Genomic DNA, 21,947 nt, shown 5'->3' with positions numbered 1-21,947 from the left:
CTGTCCTCTCTGTGTGGCTCGTGTGTCCCTTTATCCTTTCCAGGTCCTGGAATCATCCACAGGCCCCGTCGTGTATCCTAAAGCCCCAGCTAGACCCCAGGGGACCCGTGTGCTGTGTGGATGCCGCTTTCCTGCCGTCCTTTCTCCCCTGCGGCCCAGACTTGGCTGAAGGGCCACTCTAGGGAATGAAAGGAGGTTCTGTTGCGGCCATCCTGGGGCTGCCAAGGGCCGCCCATCGTGGCAGTAATGCCCTTGTATGTGCCAGGTCAGGGGATGCGCTGGCTCGGCCTGCTGGCCCCCAAGCCTCCATCTCGGCTGTATTTTGATACAGGAGCCCTGGACTGGCCCCTGGCCCCTTCCCCAGGCCTGGGGGGAGTGGGACACACCACCGAGGAGTGTCCTGCTGCCCTTGTGGGACAGACCCTGAGGATTCCAGGCATCTGCAGTGGAGGCGTGCTGCCGTCCATGGGGTCGCGAAGAGTCGGACACAACTTAGCGACTGAACGGCATCAAATGGTGGAGGTGAGAGTGATCTGGTAAAGTCGCTTTCTACTTCTTCTAGCTTTGGAAAGTCCATCTTCTCTCTTTTCCATTTCTATTCTGGTACTTCTGGAGGCTGATCCCTCCTACCTGCTTTCTGAGACATGGGGTTTTATTTTATTTAGCAGAATCACCACCTGACTCTTCTGTCGAAACAATTCTTTTTTTTCCTCCTTTCCCCTGTACTTTTTAAAGCTGAGCTGGAATTCAAGATTAGCCATTTTAAAATATACAAATTAGTGGCATTTAGTATTAATATATTCACAATGTTGTACAGCCAATACCTCTGGGTTTAAAAACAGTTTCATCACCCCCAAGGAAAACCCCTTCCCCCTCCCCCAGCCTTTGGCAGCCACCCACCTGCCTTCTGTCTTTGTGATTCCCCTGTTGTGGAATTTCATATACACGGACTCATATATAATGTGTGGCCTTTTGTGTCTTCTTTCACTGAGCATAATGCCCTCAAGATTCATCCAGATCATAGCATGCATCCATACTTCAGTCCTTTTTAAGGCTGAGTAATGTTCCATTGTAAGGATTGGCTACATTTTGTGACCTATTCATTATTTCCATTTCAAGGATGGACGCTTAGGAGGTTTTCACCTTTTGGCTATTGTGCAGACTGTTTGAAGCATGGCTTAAAGTGTTAAAACTTTCTTCCTGGGGCCCTAGCTGCCAAGGTTCTGTTCTGGTGTTTCCACTCTCTCTTCCCAGTACTCACTAATTCATCTGTTCAGACACTCATCAGATAGCTGTGGATGTGTCCTCCCTGCCCAGTTCTATGCTGGGGACCTCCAGCCTTGACTTGCTCTTGATATCTGGAGAACGGTTTATTGATTTCTCACTTTCCAAGCCAGAGTGTGGGAGTACCCAGAGGCAGGAGGGCCGGCACGGGGCACCCGAGTGGCCCAGAGAGGCAGCTGGCACAGGCAGGGAGCCCAGCCACCTTTCTGTGTGTTCCTGGAATGTGCCAGATGCTTTGCAGTTAGGTCTGCCCCTTGCTTCCTGGCCTCTTCATCTCCTGCCCGCTCCAGAACTGGCTTCTTCTCACCCTTGATATCAGCTTAAATTTCCCCTCTTTGGAGAGGTCTTCCCTGCCCTTCCCTGGGAGATGCCCACCTGCCCCGTCCACTGTTACTGTCCCCTTTGTCCCCTTGTTGCTTCTGACATGAAGATCTGAAGTGGGTTTGTTTCCCCATTTGTGATCATGGCCCTGGTCCTCATAAACTAGACTGAAAGCACCGTGAGGGCAGGAACCTAATCTGTCATATTTTCTGTCTCCTAGCACAGGACGTAGGCATGCAGTAGGTGCCCAAGAAATGTGTTGCTACCGCTTGGAGTCAGATGTGAGTTAATTTCCTAACTTCACCTTGCTAGCTTGATGATCTTGAGCCTGTTACTTAATCTTTCCCAGCTTCACTTTTTTCTTCTGTTCAGTATGGAGAAAGTCCAGTGTCCTGAGCCCTTGGGGTCAGTGTGGAGGTCAGAAATAACTGTGTAGATGGCCCAGAGCCTGTCGGTATACAGTAGATGTTAGTTAGCGCTGCTGCTGCTGGTGGTTCCAAAAGTAGTGCTCAGAATACTTGTGAATGAGTCTCCTAAGTCATGTGCTCGTGTGCCCTGGAGAGTGGAAAATGTACTCTGAATTTCAAAGACTTTGTGGGAAAAAGAGAATGAGGAAGATCTCAGTAATAACTTGAACATTGATTACTTGTTACAACGGAACCATTTTGGATATATTGGCTACGTGAAATGTATTATTAAAATTAGTGTCACTGGTTTATGTTTATGTTTTTTAACGTGGGTACTAGAAATTTAAAATTGCATTTGGGGTTCACATTGTATTTGGGGGGACAGTGCTGCTCCAGAGGTTGGTGGCTTTGCCTTTGTGAAGTGTGTGGCCCTGGGTAAGTGAGTCACATTTCTTCCGTGCTTCAGTTTCCTCCTCTGTAAACAAGAAGCTCGATCTGATGACGAACAATGACACTGCACATTTGAGGGCCTCCTGTGTGCCCCTGAAAGGACCCATAGCCCCATGAACACGAGTGGCTGGGTCCCTGCCCATGGCAGCTTTCAGTCTGAGAGAGGGGAGACCCAAATAAAACACAAACCCCGCCACTAAGACTGTGATTACTCTCTGAAGGGTGTAAGTAAGGATACCTGACAAATAATGGTAGAGTGAAGAGGGCTGGGTCTCTAGCTCGGAGAGGTCAGGGCTGAAACTTCAAAACCTTGGCCACCTGATTCGAAGAGCTGACTCATTGGAAAAGACCCTGATGCTGGGAAAGATTGAAGGCGGGAGGAGAAGGGGACGACAGAGGATGAGATGGTTGGATGGCATCACCGACTCAATGGACATGAGTTTGAGTAAATTCTGGGAGTTGGTGATGGACAGGGAAGCCTGGGGTGTTGCAGTCCATGGGGTCGCAAAGAGTCGGACACGACTGAGTGGCTGAACTGAACTGAACTGTGAGGAGAGCTGGGGTGAATCCACCTACAGCCTGGGGCATGATAAGCTCTAACTGGCAGCCAAGATGAACACTTTGGGATGACCCGAGAGCGCTGAAACATTGGGCCACTCTACTCAAAGTCGCCTCCACTCAGCGGTTCTGGCGTTTTTCATCCCTCTGCATATAATAACTGTACCAGAATTTTTATGTTCTGTGAAGAATTTTCAGTTCATTTCTCAGAGGCCCCCCGGGGAATGTGGGCTTCCCCTGTGGCTCTGCTGGTAAAGAATCCGCCTGCAGCGCGGGAGACCTGGGTTTGATCCCTGGGTTGGGACCATCCCCTGGAGAAGGGAAAGGCTACCCACTCCAGTATTCTGGCCTGGAGAATTCCATGGACTGTATAGTCCATGGGGTCGCAAAGAGTCCGACACGACTGAGCGACTTTCACTCGCCCAGGAATACGGAGATCTCGCTTCTGAGCATCTCGTGGGCGGGGCTGCGCCATGGTCAGCGCTGATTGGATGAGGGCCACTGATGCTCTGGTCGTGGCAAGCCTGTCTTCTGGTGTTGTGCGCCTTCACTGCTGGAGACCGCATCTTCTCTGCTTTCTGCATTTGGGAGGGAGGCTGTATTGAGCTCCTCTTGATCTTGCCAGAAGCCACGAGGGAGACAAATCACTTCACCGTTGGGAGCTCTGGTGGTGAGGGCCGCACCCGGACCCCGGCCAGGTGCGTGTGCTTCACGTGGAGAAATGCCGAGGGAGGCTTTGTCCCAGTTTTTCACGGGTCAGGGGCATTCTCATCTTCCACACACACACACCTGCCAGCAGGTGCCTGACCTTGTGCGCCTGCTGGGTGGGGGCTTAGGGGTGGGCCTTGCACACGTGTAAGTGAAAATGGGTTATTGCGGGCGACAGTGAGTCTTCCTCTCCAACCCTCATTGGGCCGCACTTATTGCTGGAGAACGAGTGACTTACCTGAGGTTGCCCACGTGGAAGTCGAAGTGGTGGGGATGGGGGGTCAGATCTCTGGCTACTCTGACAGTTGCTGATTACTTCTGAAAAGAGTGCAGCCACCTTCACCTGTGTTCAAGGCCCCCGTGGCCTGCTTCCAGCTCATTTCCTGTATCTCCCCCAGTGAATGGTACCCCTCTCCTAAGCACTGTCCCTTCTCCTAGACCCTTGCTTGCCAGCTGCCTCTGCCTACAACAGCTCCCTCACCCACCCCCGCTTGTGAAACCCTGCAGGCTCCAAAGCCCAGCTTGGATGGTGGGGCCCCAGGAGGGACCTATCAGCTTGATCTTCAAGTGAAGATACAGTGAATGAAGTCAGTGGGGCTGGATTAAGACAGGAAGAGCCTGGAGGCAGAGGAACAGACTAAAGAGGCTTCCTCCTGCTCTGCGCAGGGTGTCAGGGCCTGCCCCTGCGTCTGTCCTCCCAGGCCTTCACCAGAGCATGCATCCAGCCATACTGTCTGCCTGCCGTTCCTGAGGGGGTCCAGCCTTTGCACATGCCGGTCCCTCTGGCAGATCTGCCCATTAGTCTTCCCTACCCCATTCACTTGATGAACATCCTCTGCATGTGCTGAGCGTCCATCATCAGCCTTATTTCCTCCAGAAAACCTTCCTTGACAGTACTTCCACATTTGCAGGCCACGTTGCATGTGTCCCTGGGGCTCCTGCTGCCCTGGATTCTGTATTCCAGCTGCCAGTGATTTGCCGGACTTTCCTGCTAGACAGAAGGTTCCAGGAAGTGGAGATGCTGCCTGGTCCACAGGGGGCCTCCCATAGCCCGGCACAGGGTCGGGCCACCGTGGGTGGTCAATAGCTTTTGGCCTTTAGCCTCAGTGTTTGGTGTTGATAGTATGATGACTGATTTGTCTTCACGTCTGAGCCAGGAAATGAAAAATGAGTATGTTTCATCTGCCTATAATGTCAGTGTTGGGAGGGACCTTAACCGAGTGCCGTTGGTTCTTCTCTCTGTTGTTTGCATCGAGTCCATTCTGCCCTTAATAAGCCCCACTCCTTCATGGCAGCGGCCACCTCTAGTGACATCAACTCTCCAAACCTTGGATGCCTCAGTACTTGCGACTGAAACATCCCTGGTTGTTCCGTCAGTCCCGAGATGACAGTTGTGAGGCATCTTCTGTTGTTGTTTAGTCTGTAAGTTACGTCTGACTCATTGTGACCCCATGGACTGTAGCCTGCCAGGTTCCTCTGTCCATGGGAATTCCCAGACAGGAATACTGGAGTGGGTTGCCATTACCTTCACGAGTGAAGCTTCTATGAAACTTAATAAGGTTTTCCTTCTGCACAGGGGGGTTTCACTGCCTTACCGTGCAGCCTGCTTTTACTTTAGGGCAGAAAAAAAAATGTTGGAAAGCTGTTCTTCAGAATCCAAACCATGTTCTTGTGTTCACAGGTCATACTTCTTGTTAAAGTGGTCTGATTTTTCCATTTCTCCAAAGCTGCACCTCAGAACATGCTCTGGAAGGCACATCTCTCTTTGGAAATTGGCAGGGCTGCGTCGTGTGCCAGGGCAGCTGGGCAAGTGAGCTCATTAAGCCTGGCAGCAATTAAGTTTCTGTGGCAAGTCTTGGAGCCTTTCAGAATCAGGGCCAGAAGAGGTTCTTTTGCCCACCAGACACCTTATTTTGAACAAAGGCCTGGATGCCCCCCGGATTCTGCCTAATCTGTTTAAACTATTGGGCAAATGGGTGTTTTACTTGCATGATCTGTCTCTCCCTAGAAATTTTCCAGATACCCAGGACGAGTCCAGTTTATGAGGGCTTGGGCATTACAGATCCCCTGAGTTTTCTATAGACATGGCTAAAGGTGCATGCAAGACATTCATGCATGCATGCTAAGTCCATTCAGTTGATTCCCCACTCTTAGTGACCCTATGGACTATAGCTGTCCATGGGATTCTCCAGGCAAGAATACTAGAGTGGGGTGCTGTGCCCTCCTCAAGGGGGTCTTCCTGACCAGGGATGGCACCCACATCTCATTATGTTTTCTGCATTGGCAAGTGGGTTCTTTACCACTAGCAAGATGGATGCAAGATACTTCATACCAAAATACATAAATAATCCTGTAGCTGGAGAGGATATCAGAAATTGGGAGTGCCCCAGCTAGAAGATGGGGGAGGAGTTCTGGGTGCCCCAAACCTCAGGTGTTTACAACATACATTGTAAATTTTGGATTTCATAATTCATAAGCTCCTGGATTGTAGTTTCACTTTCTGGAGCAGAGGGCTTTGTAGGTAAACTAAGAGGTGGTGGGGAGGGGTGTTAACACTCCCAGGCAGGCATGTGCGCTGATCATTTTGTGGTGTCTTACCTGTTCATTGTTGCAGCTGTAGAACAGTCTCTTGCTCATTAGATCTTTGTTAGCATCTGTGCCAGGTCTGTGAAAGCAATGCCATGGCACTTGAAAATACCTGTGGAACCATCCTTTTCCACCTTGGTCTGAAGCACTGAATTGTTATAACACTTCTCATCATCACATGTCATGAACAGGATCCTCAAAATGTTGTGAATGGCTCTATCTCTCCTCTGTGTGGGAAGGTCAAACTGTAGCCTCAAATTCTCCACCCCAGGAAGCTGGTAATGGACATTATTATAGTTGGTGTTCCATGACTACTGGGTGAGTAATTGATTTGCTTCTGTTTACCGGAACCAGAGAGAAAAAATCAGGATGGATTAGAAAGTGAACCATTTAAGAACCTAAAAATTGTGGGAGAGGTAATTTTGTATCTGAATTAAAAAGAGTTAGCTCTTTGAAGTTCTTGCTGTGACATTGGTTTGATTCATCTAATGCAAAATAACATAGTAAAGGAGGAATAGAGGAACTAAAATGACATGGGACATATAGAAAACAAAAAGTAATGTGGAGGATGTAAACTCAACTATATCAGTAATATTAATAACATTAAATGTGAATGGATTCAACAAACCAATCAAAAGGCAGAGATTGTTAGACTGTATTAAAATGACTTAACTTTATGGTGTCTACAGGTGTATACCTCTTTAGACTCAGATATACAAATAGATTGGAAATAAAAGTACGGGAAAATATACACCATTCGAAGAGCAACTATACGAAAGCGACAGTGACTATACTGGTACCATGTGTGGGCTTAGTCGCTCAGTCATGTCCAACTCTTTGCAACCCCAGGGACTGTTGCCCACCAGGCTCCTCTGTTCATGGGGATTCTCCAGGTAAGAATACTGGATTAGGTTGCCATGCCCTACTCACTGCTATCATACCAGATAGATTTAAAATAAAAAAGCAGAGATAAAGAGGGATATTTTATACTTACATTTAATTACACAACCTAGACAGCATATTAAAAAACAGAGACATAAGTTTGCCAACAAAGGTCCGTCTCGTCAAGGCTATGGTTTTTCCAGTGGTCATGTATGGATGTGAGAGTTGGACTACAAAAAAAGCTGAGCGCCGAAGAATTGATGCTTTTGAACTGTGGTGTTGGAGAAGACTCTTGAGAGTCCCTTGGACTGCAAGGAGATCCAACCAGTCCATCCAAAAGGAGATCGGTCCTGGGTGTTCATTGGAAGGGCTTATGTTGAAGCTGAAACTCTAATACTTTGGCCAGCTGATGCGAAGAGCTGACTCATTTGAAAAGACCCTGATGCTGGGAAAGATTGAAGGCAGGAGGAGAAGGGGATGCCAGAGGATGAGATGGTTGGATGGCATCACCGACTCGATGGACATGGGTTTGGGTAGACTCCGGGAGTTGGTGGTAGACAGGGAGGCCTGGCATGCTGCAGTTCATGGGGTCGCAAAGAGTTGGACACGACTGAGCAACTGAACTGATACTGATACTGAATGATAAAAGGGTAAATTCAACAAGAAGATATAACAATTATAAACACATACGCACCTAACAGCACAACACCCAAATATATGGAGCAAACACTAATTGAAAAGAACGGAGAAGTAGATAATTCAGCAGTAATAGTTGGATATTTCAATATCCTACTTTCAGTAATGGATAGAACAACTAGCTGTCTAGTAAGGAAGACAGTAAGGAAGTAGAAAACTTGAACTACACTATAAACTACACTATAAACCAATCGGACTTAACAGATAGCAATAGAATACTCCACCAACAACATCAGAATACGTATGTGTATATATGTGTTGTGCTCAGTCATTCAGTCACGTCCAACTTTTTGCGACCCTATGGACTGTAGCCCACCAGGCTCCTCTCTGTGGGATTTTCCCAGCAAGAATACAAGAGTGAGTTGCCATGCCCTCTAGGGGATCTTCCCAACCAAGGGATCGAACTTATCAATCCCACATTGCAGGCGGATTCTTTACCATCTGAGCCACCAGGGAGATCTGTGTGTGTGTGTGTGTAAATAACATATTTTTAATTGAGGTATAATTGAGGCATAATACATTAGTTTCAGGTGTATAACATAATGATTTGATATTTGTATACATTATGGAATGATAACTGCAATGTCTAGTGAACATCTGTCACTATATATAGTTACTTAAATTTTTTTTTCTTGTGACAAGAACTTTTAAGATATTCTCTCTTAGCAAGTTTCCAATATGCAACACAGTATTACGAACTATAGTTAGCAAGTTTCAGATATACAAAACAGTATTATTAACTGTAGTCACCATGCTGTATGTTACATCCCCATGACTTTTGTATTTTGTAACTGGAACTTTGTGCTTGCTGACCTCCTTAGCCCATTTTGTCCACTCTCGTACCCACCCCCCACCCCCAGCCTCTGGCAACCACCAGTCTGTTCTCTGTGTCTGTAAGTTTGGTTTTGTTGTTGTTATTTTAAGATTCCACATATAAGTGAGGTTCATGTGGTATTTTTCTTTCTCTGTGTAACTCATTTCACTTAGCATAATGCCCTCAAGGTCCATCCATGTCTCACAAATGGCAAGATTCCATTCTTTTCTGTGGCTAAATAATATTCCATTTTATATCTATCTATTTTACATTTTATTTATCCATTCATCCACTAATGGACACTTGAAAGTCAAAGTGTTAGTTGCTCAGTCGTGTCCAACTCTTTGCAACCACATGGACTGTAGCCCGCCAGGCTCCTCTGTCCATGAGATTCTCTAGGTAAGAACACTGGAGGGGGTAGCCTTTCCCTTTCTCCAGGGGATCTTCCTGACCCAGGGGTCAAACCCGGGTCTTCCACACTGCAGGCAGATTCTTTACCGTCTGAGCCACCAGGGAACAACCAGGGAACTAGCCGCCAGTGGACAACCTAGTGGGTACTTAGGATTTTTCAATCTCTTGGGCATTATAAATAATGCCTCGGTGAACATAGAGGTGCATATATGTTTTCAAGTTAGTACTTTCATTTTCTCTGGATAAATATCCAGAAGCAGAAAATGCCAGATCATGTGATAGTTCTACCTTTAAGGTTTTGAGGAGCCTCCATACTGTCGTCCATAGTGGCTACACCAATTTACATTCCCACCAAGAGTGCACACAGTTGCCCTTTTCTCCAGTTCTTCACCAAGAATATACTTCTCAAGTGCCCATGGATCAATCTCCAGGATAGACCATATGCTTTGCTGTCAAATAACTCAATAGACTTCAAAGGATAGGTATAATACAAAGTGTGTTCCCTGACCACAGTGCAATGAAATTGGAAATCAATAGCAGCAAACACAGGGCCTGGTCCACAGCTGATGCTCAGTTTCACCCTTGTCAGGCTGTCATCTCCAGCCCCTGCTTTTTTCTCCCTCCTCATCCTCCATTGCTCCTCGTTACCCCTTGGACCGCAGTGAACTACGGACTTCCTTACCCGCCGTTTCCAGCGTGTTTGCTCACACTGCTCACTTCTTAGAATGCCTAGTCCTCTGCCTTCTCCACCCTCCCCGTCTTAGGAGGACCTACCTGTCCAGGCTTCCATGACCTGCCTTAATGAGTCACACTAAGGAGATTTTGTAATGAATAGATTACAGCAGTGGTTCTTCAAGGAGGGTCCTGGACCAGCAGTAGCATCCTCGCTTGGGAACGTTTCAGAAATGCGCTGTCTCAGGCCCCACCCTGAGCTGCTGGATCAGAAACACTGGGTTAAAAGTCAGAAATCTGGGTTTTAACTAAATCTGTCTGGGGAGTTCTGATACCCGCCCTCCCTCCAGTTTCAGAATCAGAGTAGGCAGAACTGGTCCCCCACTTCTCTTGTAGTTACACAGTCGGGTTGTTTCTAAAATAGCTGGCAACTGGCTGATTCCCTCCAATAAGGATGAATCACATTTACCATCTTGCTGGATCTGTAGGTGAGACTGCTGCTGCTGCTGCTGCTAAGTCGCTTCAGTTGTGTCCGACTCTGTGCGACCCCATAGACGGCAGCCCGCCAGGCTCAGCCATCCTTGGGATTCTCCAGGCAAGAACACTGGAGTGGGTTGCCATTTCCTTCTCCAATGCATGAAAGTGAAAGGTGAAAGTGAAGTCGCTCAGTCGTGTCTGACTCTTAGCGACCCCATGGACTGCAGCCCACCAGGCTCCTCCATCCATGGGATTTTCCAGGCAAGAGTACTGGAGTGGGGTGCCATTGCCTTCTCCAGTAGGTAAGACTAGGGGACCTTAATTCATAGCATGTAAAGGGTAGTTCTCCACCCAAACATGTACAGATGTGAGAGTTGGACCATAAAGAAGGTTGAGTGCTGAAGAATTGATGCTTTTGAACTGTGGTTCTGGAGAAGACTCTTGAGAGTCCCTTGGACTGCAAGGAGGTCAAGCCAGTCAATCCTAAAGGAAATGAAATGAAAGTTGCTCAGTTGTGTCCGTCTCTTGCGACCCCATGGACTATACAGTCCATGGAATTCTCTAGGCCAGAATACTGGAGTGGGTAGCCTTTCCCTTCTCCAGGGAATCTTCCCAACCCAGTGATCGCACCCAGGTCTCCCACACTGCAGGCGGATTCTTTACCAGCTTAGCCACAAGGGAAGCCCAAGAATACTGGAGTGGGTAGCTTATCCCTTCTCCGGGGATCTTGCCAACCCAGGAATCAAACTGAGGTCTCCTGCATTGCAGGCGGATTCTTTACTAACTGAGCTACTAGGGAAGCTATCCTAAAGGAAATCAACCCTGAATACTCATTGGAAGGATTGATGCTGAAGCTAAAGTTCCAATACTTTACCTGATGGGAAGAGCCGACTCATTGGTAAAGACTCTGATGCTGAGAAAGATTGATGGCAGGAGGAGAAGGGGGTGACAGGATGAGATGGTTGGATGGCATCACAGTCTCAGTGCACGTGAGTTTGAGAAAACTCTGAGAGATAGTGGAGGACAGGGAAGCCTGGTGTGCTGCAGTCTGTTCAGAGGTGACTTGACGACTGAATAATAACAAACCACCTAAGCAAGCACACATTTCAAATTGGTGCTCAGGGTGAAGGGTGTGTCAGCTGTCAGTGGCTTCCTGCAGAAGGAGGCCTGGCCCTGTTACTCTATACTCTGTCCCTCAGGGTGCTGGGCGTGGACTGCTTCATCATTTCTAGGAAAGGAGTGAAGGCAGTGGAGTGTGAAACCAACCCTGAGCCAGGAGTCACAGGCTTGGGTTTGAGTTCTGCCCACCCCCTGCCTGTAATGCTCTGCAGGGGTCCTTCCTCTACACAGTTGTTTGTGGAGTGCCTGCTGTGTGCTGGACACTTGCTTTCTGCTCTCCTGAAGCCCATTGAGCAAGGGTGATAATCAAAGATAATAGTAGAATGACACAATACCCTTCCCTCTGTCTGGGTCTGTTTCCCCATCTGTAATAATGAAGCGGGTTTTTTTTTTTTTTTAATTGTTTTAACAGCTGATCTCCTCCCCCAATATACAAAACAGGGAGGAACTAATTTACCATCACATTTATTTTATGACTTTAAACTTACAGCGTTTCAAATTATGAGTCAGCCCGTGAGAACAGTGAGGTTGGTCTGATGAATACAACTTTCAAAATTAAGTTTGGAGTGTTACTTGGGCTTTATTGTGGGTGTGAAACTATTCTGGTTTGAGAATCTTTTACCCACCACATTTGCAAATGGTAGCGTTTTTGTCAACAACTTGTCTTGCCTTTTGGGGATCCATTTTCCTGGACATGATAGGAAAGTCTCAACACCAAGAAATAAACAAAGCTGAGCGTTCACCTAGTAGCCAGGTCCATGTGCTGGAGTCTTTTGGTGTGCATCTCATTTGAGTTTGCATGCTCTGTCTGTAGTTTAAAATTATTGCACCAGAAAAGAAAAATAGAATCAAACATTGTTGCTCCAACACCCTGATCTTTAAGATCCCTAAGCACCTTCAGGGAGGACCAGGGCTCCATGGAATGTGGTTTGGTACCCAGGCCTGGTCGCCCTCTCCCAGTGCCCCGCAGTCCTGATGGTCTGCTCTCTTAGGTGCTTCTTGTTGTTGTTGTTCACTCACTCAGTCCTGTCCAATTCTTTGTCCCTGTGGACTGCAGCACGCCAGGCCTCCCTGTCCATCACCAGGTCCTGGAGTTTACTCAAACTCATGTCTATTGAGTCGGTGATGCCATCCAACCATCTCATCCTCTGTCACCCCCTTCTCCTCTTGCCCTCACTCTTTCTCATCATCAGGGTCTTTTCTAGTGAGTCAGCTCTTCACATCAGATGGCCAAAGTATTGAGCTTCAGCCTCAGCATCAGTCCTTCCCATGAATATTCAGGACTGATTTCCTTTAGGATGGGCTGGTTGGATCTCCTTGAAGTCCAAGGGCCTCTCAAGAGTCTTTTTCAGCACCACAGTTCAAAAGCATCAGTACTGGCCGCCATCTCTTCGCAGACACCTGTGTCTCTGTGTTGCCATCTGCTCCTCAGTATATCACATTGGGTTGTTTGTTCCGTCTTAGCCTCCAAATGTCCTCACATCCCTAGGACCATGTTCTGGGAAGGAAGCACCTCCAGGAATGTCATTGATGGAGCTGACCCAGGCTGGAAGAAGAGCCACATTAGAACCACACTCACTTCCCAGGTCTCTGTGAGCAGACCTTGAGTGTCCAGTGCTCTCCAAGGATAATCTAAGGATGCTGCCCACTCACTTCTTCCTCAAAACGGACCTTGGGTTACTGGGTTACTGGGAGTGTTTGGAAGGATGATCAGTCATACCGAGAAAGGCTGATGTCTTTCAGAAACCATACACCTGGCTGTGTCACCCCTCTGTTCAGTGGGCTCCCTGTGTCCTAGGATGAAGCCCACACCCCCTGTCAAGACATCTGTGGCCTCATCTCTTGATGCTCTTGCTTTCATCCTTTATCTTCATCTGCTCTGGCTACTATAAGAAAAAATACCATTGACTGGGCAGCTTAAACAACAGAAGTTTATTTCTCACAATTCTGGGGCTGATCAAGGTGCTGGCTGATTCTGGTGAGAGTTCTCTTCTGACTTGTAGGTGGCTGCCTTCTCACTGTGCATTCGTTAAGTGGACAGAGAGAGAGGAAGTAAGCTTTCTTGTGTGTCTGCTTATTAGGACACTGATCCTGTCATGTGAGCCTAATCACTTCCCAAAGGCTTCATCTCCAAATACCATCACATTGGGGATTAGGGTTTCAACATATGAATTTCTGGGGGACACAAACATTCAGTCCATAACACTGCCCCTTGCCTTATGTAACAATCTGTCTTCCTTGAGTTTGCCCTCGTTCCTCCTGTCTCTGTACATCTGTTTTCTTGCCATAGCACACCCTTTCTGCCCCCTCTAAAGGTGGCTCAGGCTCATACCCTCGGGTACTTCCTGACTCCCTAGGCCCTGCATATCTTTCTGTCCCAAACTTGGCCAAACTGTGAGGCTATTGTCTTTCATAGTTTTTCTTCCGCACTGGTGGGAGTCCAGGACCTGGGTGGGATTTGTGTCTGAGGCTTCTGTGCCCAGGACAGGGCCTGGAAATGGGCAGCCACTGGAATGTTGAGTGAATGAGTGAATAAACAAATGAATTAATGAATGAATGGAGTGCATGCTCCTGCCCTTCCTGCCTCAATGCCATTCAACCTTCTTTAGACCCCTGCTGCCTTGTCTGCATGTCTGCATTTCACTCCTGCCAGGGTCCATGTCAGATGTCTCTTTCTTCACACTCTCCTGGGAGCCACAGCCCCAGGTCTGCAGTTATCACCTGGGCTTGTTACATTCATTTCCTCGCCTGCCTCCCTGACTCAGCTGAACTCCTCATGCGGGTGGGGTCACCACTGGGACACACAGCCCTGAGCCATCACATTCAAGGGACTGGGCAAATGTCTGCACCAGATGACGTCATCCTTAAGCCTCTTCCTTCCCTGTGATGGTAGTAACCTGGCAGTGAGTAATCTGGCCATACGTTCTTCTTGGTCCAGGCACCCCAGCCCTGTAGCAAACCCCCGGTCTCACCCCGCTTGTTTCAGCTCAGCCCTGTGCAGCTCTGGAGTCATTCTCTTGAGAGAAGCCAGGATGTAGATGAGCTCTGTGTGCCCCTCCTCCAACTGTGCACACAGCAGGTGCTCTGTAGTTGTCTGGCGAGGAGTGCCCTAAGCATATCGAGCCCCATTGAGTGGCTGGTGTACAAAGGATGTGGAAACCACAAAAGAAGTTGTTCTTAGCTTGAAAGTCACCAGTCACCCTGCTTCTTCTCAGCGGTGTGATTATGTGACTCATTTCAAGAGAGGTGAGAGAGAAATGGCCTGATGGCTGGGGCCTTTTCTGGGACTTGTTAAGGGGCCCTTGTACATTAACAAAGGGGAGATTCCAAAATGGTGCAGGGAGTTTGTGAAGAGTCAGCAAGAAATAGCAGCAGAAAGAGCAAACACTTTGTATTCAGGTGAGGATTTGAGCAAGTCCTTTACTTGCATGCAGTTGAAATTGTGTCCCTATTAAATGAGGAAAACAACCTGTGCTTCTCCAGGACCTCGTGAGAACCAGGATTATGGATGTAAAGACCTGATGCCTTCTTGCTGCCTAAGGAGTGGCACCCATCTATCCCCAGGTATGCAGAATGGCTGTGGCTTCTTATTATAAACATAGTTTCTTTGACTTTTTCTGGATGAGGCAGTGCCTGGGCTTGCCTGTGGCTCTATCTTTACAACCTAGCACAATATCTGACACCTGGAAGCTACATAGCAGAGCCGGTAAAAATGTGGACATTGGAACCAGACCACTTGGGCACAGCCTCCCACACCTACTTGCTAGCTATGTCACCCAGTCAAAGTACTTCTGTCTTTTCTGCCTGAACACTAAATCGGGGCACTAATAATACCCATGTCATGGGGTTGTGGAATTATAGAGAATTTGGAGCATTTGGAAGAATTTCTAGTATAGACTGTTACATAATCAGCGACTGTTACGATTAGTACTACTGGGTGCATATTTGTTGAATTGTATCAAATTCTATTTGATGGGAGAGGAGCGTTGGTGCTGCCATGATGCTTTATTTCCCTTGCAGCACAGTTATTGGTTTCCATTGCTCTTTCCCACCTCGAAGTTTCTCTCTCATTCAGGATCTGGGAAGATTTTACAGTGAAAAGCTAAAGAAAAAGGAAAACCTCACATGCACAGAATGTTCTAAAGGAAGTTTCACCATGTTCTCATCAGATCAGATCAGATTAGTCACTGAGTCGTGTCCGACTCTTTGCGACCCCATGAATCGCAGCACGCCAGGCCTCCCTGTCCATCACCAACTCCCGGAGTTCACTCAGACTCACGTCCATCGAGTCAGTGATGCCATCCAGCCATCTCATCCTCTGTCGTCCCCTTCTCCTCCTGCCCCCAATCCCTCCCAGCATCAGAGTCTTTTCCAATGAGTCAACTCTTCGCATGAGGTGGCCAAAGTACTGGAGTTTCAGCTTCAGTATCATTCCTTCCAAAGAAATCCCAGGGCTGATCTCCTCAGAATGGACTGGTTGGATCTCCTTGCAGTCCAAGGGACTCTCAAGAATCTTCTCCAACACCACAGTTCAAAAGCATCAATTCTTCGGTGCTCAGCCTTCTTCACAGTCCAACTCTCACATCCATACATGACCACAGGAAAAACCATAGCCTTGACTAGACGAACCTTTGTTGGCAAAGTAATGTCTCTGCTTTTCAATATGCTATCTAGGTTGTTCATAACTTTCCTTCCAAGGAGTAAGCGTCTTTTAATTTCATGGCTGCAGTCACCGTCTGCAGTGATTTTGGAGCCCAGAAAAATAAAGTCTGACACTGTTTCCACTGTTTCCCCATCTATTTCCCATGAAGTGGTGGGACCGGATGCCATGATCTTTGTTTTCTGAATGTTGAGCTTTAAGCCAACTTTTTCACTCTCCACTTTCACTTTCATTAAGAGGCTTTTCAGTTCCTCTTCACTTCCTGCCATAAGGGTGGTGTCATCTGCATATCTGAGGTTATTGATATTTCTCTCGGCAATCATGATTCCAGCTTGTGCTTCTTCCAGTCCAGCGTTGCTCATGATGTACTCTGCATAGAAGTTAAATAAACAGGGTGACAATATACAGCCTTGACGAACTTCTTTTCCTATTTCTCATTCCTCTAGTTGATGAGAATTTTGTTACGTGGGTCCTGAATACGAGTAGCAATTTTATCAATAATTGTGTTTATGTTTAGTAGGGAACTGAAGTAGGTGGTTTTCTGATGATATTGAAAGTTTCTCATGATTGAAAAAGTTGTACTGTTTTATATAAGCGTTGCTATTAATTTGGTGACGTTTGATATATCCTGTCAGTATTCTTTGTTCTTGGAGGTGATGGCACAATTTGCAGGAAGGAGCCTTGCTCTTCCTTCCTAAAAATGTTCCTGGATGCCTTCTAAGAACATGCCTGGCATAGTGCTGGGTCCTGGGGAAAGAAGACAAAACTGACAATTCTTTAGGCACCTAAAAAGTGGCCTTAGAGTCAGATACACCTGGGTTCAGTCCTGGCTTTGCCACTTAAACAAGCTGTGGACCTTGGGCAGGCGACTTCACCTCTTTGAGCCTGAGTTTCCTTATATGTCAAATGGGGATAATATTGTTACTTGTTTCACAAGGAGGTTTTGAGGATGGATTGAGATGGGTATCCCCAACACATTGCCTGGCATAGAGTAGGCTCTCATATATGGCGGCTCTTGGTGTAACTGCTGCTTTTAGCGTTCAGGGAAAGGAGTCAGGCCTCAAGAGACCCATGCAGACTGACTCTGGGCCACCCTCAGCCACTTTCCTCTTGTTCTCTGGCTGGCAGGATGGGTAGGGTCACCTTTTCCAGAGGAGGTAGCTGTGTGTGGGGCAAGAGGCCTGGTTTCCTGTGGGTTTGTGGCTTTGCAGCATTGTCCTGTTGATGGCACCTGCGGGTTTCTGGAAGGTGGAGGAGGCAGGTGGTGGTAGATGGGATGAGGTCTCCAAGCCAGCCACCCCGGACATGGTCTGGACTATCTTGTCCCGATCCATCCAGTCTGCCTTTTCACTGTGATATTTATTGAGTAACCCCTGGATGGATGCTTTATGCTCCTCTCTGGGTCTCTGAACCACCATTCAGAGAAGGTAGGAAGAAACAGGTGCTGCAGGAGGTTACATAAGTCTTTAACAGTCAGAGTTAGTGAACGGTGGACCCTAAGCAGGAGAGCTTTGCCTTCTCTGCACCCATGCTGCACCTTTCTGGGTGGGCTCAGCAAGGGGATTATAACAGGCTGAGGTTTGGGAGTGGGTCCTTCCAAGAGCAGATTCATGTGGACTGCACAACAAGATTTCATTTCCTGGGGGAAAAAGAATTTGAAAAGCACCTCTAATCTTTATTTATATATATATATATTTTTTTTTTTCTTTTTTTTTTTTGTCCTCTCAACACATGTGCTAGCTTTATATTTTACTGGAGTTCATACTGCACCAAATTTGTAGCCTGCCCTTCTTTTTAAGTGCAGAAATCCCTGCTGAAGATTTCCCCATCATATTGTTCCTTTGGAACAGGGACAGGAAGCAGGTGGTGGGCGTGGCCAAGGAGGCGGGGTGGTGATGGAAGCGGAAGGGGAGGAGTCAGGCTCAACTTTAAAAGTCAGTGGCAGGAAGTGATTCCTGACTGGCTGGAAGTTGGGGAGACGTGAGTCGGAGTTGAGGTGTTTGGGGTAACTTCAGTGCTTTAGTGCACATATTTGCTTTTGGAGTTGAGGAGGCTTGAAAGGGGCGGAACAGAGGAGTCTAGACAGAGGGATGACCTGCAGCATGCGAGTCACTCAGTTAGGACAGAGCCGAGTGCTTCCCAAGCCAATAAGAAAATAAGATGGTGGCTCTGATGTAGGTAGTGGCATTGGAGGAGAGCAGTGGGCTTCGCATTGACATTCAGGGAAAGGCAGCCGTTATTGTTTGACTGCTCTCTGGGTCCATCCATGGAAGGGGCTGCTTTTCTTAGCAGACCCTACAGGGGTGGCCTAAATTCTCGTAATCCATGGAGCATTCTCCGGAGACAGAATTTTCTCTGGCTCAGGTAACAGGACTTGATGTTGGTCCTACAGGCTGTAAGAAATGGAGCCAGGATTCAACCTGGGGTCTGACAGGGAAGTCCAGGGTTTTTTAGGGAGGCCCAGGTTTTCAGGGGCAGGAGCATTGGCAGTCATGGAGGACTTGCTGAAGCAGGCAGTAATGTTGCTTATACACCTTTACTTGGTTAAGCATGAGGCCAGGGTAAGGAGAGCAGAGGATTGGGTTCAAATCCCGCCTCCTTGTGTATGTTTGCATTAGACACACCCTCTCTGGGCTCCATGCCCCATCAGTACAATGGGGAAGTAGGACCAGGTGGCCTTTCTCAACATCCCGTCCGAGTGTGGGGCTCACTCCTTCTCTACATAAGTGTTTGCTAAATATTTTTCTCTTGAGGAAGACTGATGTCTGACTGCCAACACAGCCTCCCTTCCTGAACTCCGTTCCTGATTGCTGGATGACAGTGGGTGTCCAGGTAGGTGTCCCTGTTCATGACAACAAGACTGTGTCCGCCATTTTGAAAGACTCTAACTCTTGTTGGCCACCCAGGCTGTCAGTGATGCTAGGAGAGTCACCCACTGGATGATATTATGGAGTAAGCCCTGGGGCCTGACAGATCTGTGTTCAGATCCCAGTCTTCCTGCATGTTCAGTGCCAGTCCTTTGACTCAGAGAACCTCCATTTCCGTATTTTTTAACAGGGAAGTGTTATCTCACCTAATCCCCTAACCTCCCCACCCCCGACCCCCACCTGCCACCCCCTACCCCTGCCCCAATCCTCTTGGTTTTCTTGAAACTGTGCTGCTTCCCATTTCTGTAGAAAAGTAGCCCTGGGGTAGGAGTGATAAGCCTGGGGTAGGAGTGATAAGGAGCTTGGTAAATGTTTGAAGAGATTTAAAATTAGATTAAAATGTAAAATACAGGGCTTCCTTGGTGGCTCAGATGGTATAGAATCTGCCTGCAGTGCTGGTGACCCAGGTTTGATTCCTGGGTCAGGAAGATACCCTGGAGAAGGGAATGGCAACGTACTCCAATGTTCTTGCCTAGAGAATCTCATGGACAGAGGAGCCTGGTGGGCTACAGTCCATGGGGTCGGTTGGTTGCAAAGAGTTAGACACAACTGAGCAACTTTCACTTTTCTTTTCACTTTTCAAAATGTGAAATACAGCTCAATTCAAGCTTTAGAAATTCTTTGTCGTCATTCACTTGGACTATACTCCTATGGTTTTGCCTCTTGAACTATTCACATCCATAATGTCACCTCAGGCTCCTTCATCCCCTATCAGGGAGAGACACACAGCCTCAGGACGCTGTCTCTGCCCCTGGGGGCCCCCTCCAGGCAGCCCTCCGTGTTGACCCTGAGCAAGCAGTCAGAAATGCATGGGTGTTTGACCTTGTCCTGGCCATAAACCTCTCCAGTGGCTTCCTGCTGTGCTCAGGGTCAAGTACTAGCCCTTTAGGAATTTATTGTCCTCCCCCCGCCTCCTACCCCCCAACATTAGGCCTCTAATCACTCCAGGGTAGCACTGTGCCTTCTTCATCTATGTAGCTTTAGTACCTGGTATCTGACACTGAGTAGATTGTCAGGAAGTGGTAATGATGCTGTCTGTCACTGTATCTACTGAGCAGAACACATCCTCTGCTATTAGGAGTTTCACTTATAGCCCTTTGGATGCCAGTGTTCCTATTTCTTATACAGATGAAGAACCTGGGGTTCAGAGAGGATAATGGGTCTTGACAGAATTAAAAATAATCATTAAATAAATATAGAGTTAGTCTCTTAAGCTCTTTAAAGGGAGCCATGAGTCATCTATTGGGGCTTCCCAGGAGACACAGTGATAAAGAATCCACCTGCCAATACAGGAGACACAAGAGATGTGGGTTTGATTCCTGGGTTGGGAAGATCCCCTGGAGTAGGAAATGACAACCCACTGAAATATTCTTTCCTGGAAAATTCCATGGACACAGGAGCCTGGGGGGCTAGAGTTCATGGGGTCACAAGGAGTCAGACGCAACTGAGCACACACACACACATAAGGCATCTGTTACTTCAATTGGAAGGAAAAAAATCGGAAATCTTTTCCAGGTGCAGAGGGAGTCCAGGATTGGTAGGCATGCTCCAGTTGTGGGCAGGGTCCTGGTCTAAGGCAGCATCCACCGGCCTGGGCAGAGCTGAGTGGGAAATCCTGCCGATGCCCGCCATGCTGGGATGAGCTCCCAGTTGAAATCAGGCCACCAGTTCTGTTTCCTGTGCATAGTGTATCAGTGATGTAGTGATAGTGAGATGTTTGTGGGACTCTTCATCACTTAGTGCTTGTGGAATTTTAGTTACTATTATTGTTCCACTGTGAAATTTAAAGCTATACAGAAGTAAGAAAGCATTTCATAAAGAAAAAGCCACCAGCTTTCATCTTTATTCCCAGCACCTTCTGAACCACTGTTGTAGTATCTTTTCCAGCATTGTCCAGAGGCAGCATGCAGGTCGAGACCTGTGTCAATGAAACACTTTGCTTCTCATGTGGGCTGAAGGGCTCTGGTTTGGAGCGTATTTCTTGGTGCCTCAGTTCTGTTACTCCTGAGCTGCTGGACTTGGGCCGGTTCCTCAACTTCTCTGGGCCTCCATGGCTTTAGCAATCAATGCTCTGGAGAAAACACCACTGCTGGTTAGGGCTGCTGCTTTCTGACATTGGTTGGGATACTGGTGAGGAGAGTCTCAGGGGATTCATGGGAAGGAGGAGGAGGGGACAGATGAGGAAGGGCTTTATCCAAGCCAAGGAGTTTGGTTTGCACCCTGAGGGCAGTGAGGCACCAGCGACAGTCTGTGAATATATTTTACTGTTTCAGATTCTCAGAAACGTAGTGGTAGACACCCAGATCAGGGACCCTGGATTAGAACTCAGCAGGGCTCAGGGTGGCCATGAATGAGGGGGCAGAGGGTGAGGAAGTGGCCAGACTCCACCCCTACAGATGGGGAAACCGAGGCCCACAGTGTCTATGTGACTTCTCCAGGTAGACTCAGCAGTTGCGAGGTGGGAGCCCAGATCCCCTGCTCTTATGCGCTGTGGCCCACCTGACCCAGGCTGCCAGCTCCCAAGGACAGAAGGACCCCACTGTCATGCCCGCGGGCATGTGGTTTGTGTTTTTCTTAGACACAGAGCCGAAGACCAAGGCTGGTATCACCTGAGGGTTCATCATCCTCGATCATGGTGCCTAGAACCCTTTCCAGCTGCCCTGTCCTACTACTTGTCAAAGATTATTCTAATGAGGCATATTATTCTGATTGTCTTTATGTTTTACTTTTCCACTTGATTATTTGGGTAAGTTTGTGGTTTGGAGTACCTCTGACAGAGACATGACCTCACCCTGCATACAACTGCTCTTTAATTAAAGTGCTGGGTCAAGAAAAAGAGTCATTTTGCTAAGTAGGACATCACTGCAACAATTGGTGACATACATTGGAGTGGGAAACGTATCAGTGGTAAAATCTCCTGGTTTTGATAATTGTGTTGTGATCTCATCATGTCTTTGATGTTAAGAGATGAAAGC

At 47.7% G+C, this 21,947-nt stretch overlaps 1 protein-coding gene across 7 annotated transcripts in view; it reads left to right on the top strand.

Moving 5' to 3' along the window:
- Positions 1–21,947, top strand: part of JAKMIP1 (janus kinase and microtubule interacting protein 1) — a 156,612-nt gene that overhangs the window by 6,920 nt on the left and 127,745 nt on the right. For 3 of the 7 annotated variants that reach the window (XM_086407506.1, XM_086407503.1, XM_086407508.1), the window contains exon 2: positions 332–522. The exons of the other annotated variants lie outside the window; for them this stretch is intronic. The gene's annotated coding sequence lies outside the window, so the exon portion shown is untranslated. The remainder of the gene's footprint in view (positions 1–331; positions 523–21,947) is intronic. 7 annotated transcript variants of the gene reach the window in all.

The sequence above is a fragment of the Bos grunniens genome, chromosome 6 (assembly GCF_055505025.1).
Source record: "Bos grunniens cultivar Pamir isolate PY7600 chromosome 6, Bosgru_T2T1.0, whole genome shotgun sequence".
NCBI lineage: Eukaryota > Metazoa > Chordata > Mammalia > Artiodactyla > Bovidae > Bos > Bos grunniens.
The sequence above is the reverse complement of the archived record's forward strand: the minus strand, read 5'-3'. Positions and strand labels throughout refer to the sequence as shown.